This window comes from Trichechus manatus, unplaced genomic scaffold (genome assembly GCF_000243295.1).
Source record: "Trichechus manatus latirostris isolate Lorelei unplaced genomic scaffold, TriManLat1.0 scaffold00006, whole genome shotgun sequence".
NCBI classification, from domain to species: Eukaryota; Metazoa; Chordata; class Mammalia; order Sirenia; family Trichechidae; genus Trichechus; species Trichechus manatus.
Genome location: NW_004443942.1, coordinates 27,801,026 through 27,806,015, shown reverse-complemented (window position 1 = coordinate 27,806,015; position 4,990 = coordinate 27,801,026).

Here is a 4,990-nt window from a genome sequence, read left to right as displayed (position 1 = left end):
CGAGTTGGTAACACAATCATACCATTTGGTTCTCCTTCCAGAAAAGTGGGCACTTAAGAATATCAGCAATCCTATTAATAATGGGTGGATTTGTGTGTTCAAAGAAAAACAATACATTATTCTACAGCAACAAGCTAGCTAGACTGTGTGATGTTCTTGAGGTTCAGATATGTATGTGGCTAATAAAGGGCATAAGGTTTTTGTAGGGTTTAGAAAGATGCTCTTAGAATCCAGGTAATAAATTGGTGTGTTTCAGTGAACATTATACACATTTATAAATATAACACAAACTCTGTTACAATTCTGGTCAAATCATGTCTCTCTCCAGCACATCTCTCCGTCTCTAAGACAAAAGCTTACCAAAAGGGTGTTAATCTTTCACCTAAAATGGCAAGAACATCCTTCTATTAACATTAGCAGTCAATTCCGTTGCAAGTCCAAAGGGCCCCAGCTCCTTTAATCCAAATCTGCCACTTTACAGATGAGGAAACTGAGGCTCAGAGACACGAAATGACTTATTTTGCCCAAGGTCACATGGCTATTTAATAGCAGCACTGGGACTCAAAACCAGTTCTCTTAACAATTAGATCATGGTTCATCCACACCAGGAGAATGTGGGCCTTCAAGACAAAGTGGTCCAGATTACTGAAAATCCAATCTTTGATTTATCAATTGATCATAAACCAGTAAACCCAAAACATCTCCCCCAAGTCCAGCAAGACATCAATCCCCTCTACAGGTGCCCTGAGTACCATCCCTTCCCAGATGTTTGCTTGAAACATCTTTCCTTCCTTTTCAGCATCTTCAGCCTCTTCCTTTCCACCAGCCCTTTCTCCTCCCCGACAACATCTATTTGCCACCTTGAGGAGAAGAAAAACAAAACCTCCACATGGCCAGCTGCTCCTTATAGTTATAATACTACTTCTCTTTTGCCTTTTACTGCCAAACTCCTGGAAGTGATGTATACATCTGAGGCCTCCCTTTTCTCACCTCCCTCAACTCCCTTAAGCCCTTGCAGCCTGGCTGCCATCCCAGAGTTTAACAGAAACCACTCACTCAAGGGTCAATGATGTGCTTATTGCTAAATCAAATGGCTTTTACTTGGTCATAATTCTCCTTGGCACCAATGACCGTGCTCCCCTAACAGTGATAGCTGTTGTCTTAATAATACAGAAGCTCTTATACCTAAAAATAGGTCAGGTGTTAAAAGGCCTTTGTAAGTTCAGTAGTTAGAAGCATGGGCCCTGGAGCCAGACTACCTGGTTCAAATCTTGCTTCCACAGCTGACTAGCTGAGTCCCTTAGGCAAGTTGTACCTTGGCTTCCATATCTGTAGAATGGGAACATAATAGTACCTAGCTCATAGAGTTTCGGTGTAAATCCACATAATCAGCTTACAACACTGGTGCATATTACATGCTCAGTAAATGTGAATTGATGTTGTTGATGCTATATTTATAAATCTAAGGTGATAAAGAAAGTTTGTTTGCAGTCCCGGTTCACATATCCACAAAATAGAAGTGTTAGTTTTTGCTCTGAAGTTTGTTTCTTCTCCTTGCTGCTGATAAACATTCCTCTCTTGGATAACCTTCCTTAAAACCAATTTGGAAATCGTTGATGCAGGTGACATACCCTCCCCCGATGGTCTCCATAAGTGTCTCAGGGAGCAATGGGACCCACATCCTAATAACCTCAGATTTATTTTAATAATGAACAGGTTCAAATAGGCTCTAACTCATGGACACCCATGGCTCACAACACACTTCTCCCAGCGGCACTTTCTACAAGCTTAGTCTTTGCATCCTCTTAGTCAGCCTTCTCCTGAACGTACATGAGGCAGCTGGCGTTGATACCGGGCTCTAGCCACATTTATTTGAGTTTTCCCAATTTGTTCTTCACTTTTCCTTGCCTCAGGCTGATACCTGCTGTAAAAGCACAATAGTTTTCACATATTATATGATTCCCTCTTTGTTCTCTGGAGTAATAATATAATAACAATAATAGAAGAAATTTATTGAGTATAACTATGCGCCAAGCTAGTTTCTAAGCACCATCTACATGTGATTATAACCACTGTCCAATGCTTCACTTCAAATGTACATGAAGCATTCTGCACCTTCTCACTTTCAATTTTGAAAAATGACCTCTACTTTCACTTCCATTATGAGCGAACATCTCCTTTTAACTAGCACGTTCAGCACTCTCACTTCTTTTGTGCTTATAGGAAACAACAGGGTTAGCAATATTCATACAACACTTAAAATCAAGCACAGACAAAACCAACAAACCATAAATAAGGGACAACCAGATATCTGAAGCTAAAATAACTGCCTCAATGACTAACATCTATCTTTGCAGGCAGCTGACGTACTCTTTTTGCCTGGAGCACGACCTTGTCCCTAACTATAAAATAGCATCTTACTTAGTCTTCAAAGCAGTCATGAGGTGGGTAATGTTATTATCTCCATTCTATAGATGAGAAAACTGAGGTTAAGAAAGTAATTTGCCCAAGTCATAGGAGCCCTATGGTTAAGCTCTCAGCTGCTAACTGAAAGATTGGCAGTTCAAAACCACCCAGCGGCTACATAGGAGAAAGACAGGACAATCTGCTCCTGTAAAGATTACAGCCTTGAAAACCTGATGAGGCAGTTATACTCTGTTCTATAGGTTTGCTGTGATTTGGAATAAACTCAGTGGCACCTAACAACAAAAATATTAAGCCAGGACTCAGACAAGGTGCATCTGACTACAAAGTCCATGTTCTCAGCCCCTCATTTCCTCCTAAGCTGATTTCCGTGGCAGTTCACTCTCCTGGTTTTCCACCCACCTCTCTGACTTTACCTTCTCTGACTTCTCTGTCTCCCATTCCCTGTGGGGCTCTTCAAGTCCTAGAGGTGTTCACTCATCTTCGCATTCACCCCTGTCTCCCTAAAGACTTCTGTAGCCCCTGGCACATAGTCCATAAAGAAAACTGATTTATTGAATGAATGAACAAATCACATCACTAAAGATTATCTGGAGAATACTAATCATTTCATTCTCAAAGAGCCATATAAGAACTTCAACCTTCAAGATTCTTGACGTTTTCTTTGGCCCATGTGATGATGGTGCCCATTGTAAAAGCAGTGGTTATGTTATAAGGAAGTGGTTCTCAACTAGGAAATGTTCAGGATTGTCTGGAGACATTTTTAATTGTCATGACTGGAGGGATGCTACTGGAATCTATTGGGAGAGGCCAGGGATGCTGTTAAAACATTCTACAATGCGGAGCTCTGGCAAAATGGTGCTCTAGGCAGAAGCACCACGCCATCCCTCCACGGCAAAGATCCGAAAAACTAAGCCAAACAGAGAATACAACAATCCTGAAACCCTAAAACATCAAATGAAGAGATAAAGAACTCAGTCAAGCACCAAATGGAGTGAGAAAACTGACAGAGAACGGAGAGTGAGGAGAGATTCATGCAGAGGTCCCCTACCAGCTAATGCTGTGTGGATCCACCATCTTGGACTCCTATCAGAGACCAGCAAACAGGGGGGACAAGAAAGCAGCCTCATGGAGCGTCCAGCAGGAGACAAACAACCAGTAATTTGCGATATAAGCTTTCCCAACCCCCACCCTTCTTCACCCCGACTCGGCCTCCTCTGCTTCCCGCGGCCACAATCTCTTGACCAGGAAACACCGGCTGCTTGGATTCCACATACCCGAATGGGCCGGCTCTCTGAGTGCCATTTGTTGGCTGCTGGTGTTGCTTTTTTCCGCTTCTTTTGATTTCTTCCTTACCTCTCACCACCTCCCCCTCCTTTCGCTCAAATACCTGGCTCCGTGCACAATCTTTGCTTCTTCCTGAGGGGCTGCAGAGCTCTGGTAATTTGTGATATGTGCTTTCCCATTCCCTACCCTTCTTCACCTACACTCAGCCCCCTCTGCTTCCCGCGGACACAGTCTTTTGTCTGAGAAACACCAGCCCGCACTAGCTGGCTCTCTGAGTACCATTTGTTGGCTGCTAGTGTTGCTTTTTTTTCTGCTTCTTTTGATTTCTTCCTTACCTCTCACCACCTTCCCCTCCTTTCGCTCAAATTCCTGGCTCCGTGTGCCATCTTTGCTTCTTCCTGAGGGGCTGTGGAGCTCCGTTTGGGTGGGGAGTTGCTTCCCAGTCTGAGCTGTCAGGCTGGTGGGATCCTGGGGCTTTTGTAGGTTTGTTTGTTTTGAATTGTTTGTTTTCTTTTCCTTTTCTTGAGTTGGGAGCCCTTTCTGGCCAGGTGGTGCTGCGTGGCAAAGAGACTTACCCTTCAGCTTGCACGGGTATTTTTTTTCTGTTTTTTGGGGGGCCTTTCTTGTTCTTTTATTTTTTTTTAATTTGTTTTGTTTTCTTTTCCCTCTTTTTCCCTTTTTGTCTTTCTTCATTACTCAGTTTCTTGTCTCTCTATATCTTCCTTCCCTTTCTGTCCCTGAATACCTGGCGTTGTATACCTCTACGCCTGCTAGCCAGGCTGTACTGCAACACCTGAGAGCGACTTCCCCAGACCTCATAGCTGCACTGGTGGGATTCCTGGGAACTTTGCGGTTCTTTAACCTTTCCAATTTTTATTTATTCATTCTTTTCTTTTCTTCCTCTTCCCCTTTCTGGTTTTCTCCATTTCATAGTCTCTCATCTCTCCACTTCAACGGCAAGCTCCCCTAGCATTCTTTTTTGTTTGCTTGTATGTTTTTGGCTCCTGTTCCTCTCTTCTCTCTCCCATATCCATCTTAGCTCCACACATAAAAATCTCCCTGCTGCATCCTGCCTACCTTCACCATGCGCTTGACATCATGCCACCAAGCAGCACAGGCACGGCCTACTGGAACCTGCCCTGCACTGATTACTGACCCGTCCTGGTGGCTGAGGTAAGGGCCACAAACAACCCATCCCAGTAACTCCTCTTCAGTGAGACCTGCCCTTCCATATCATATCTGAGTGACTGACCCTGCCAATTGGAGAAGGAGGCAAAAA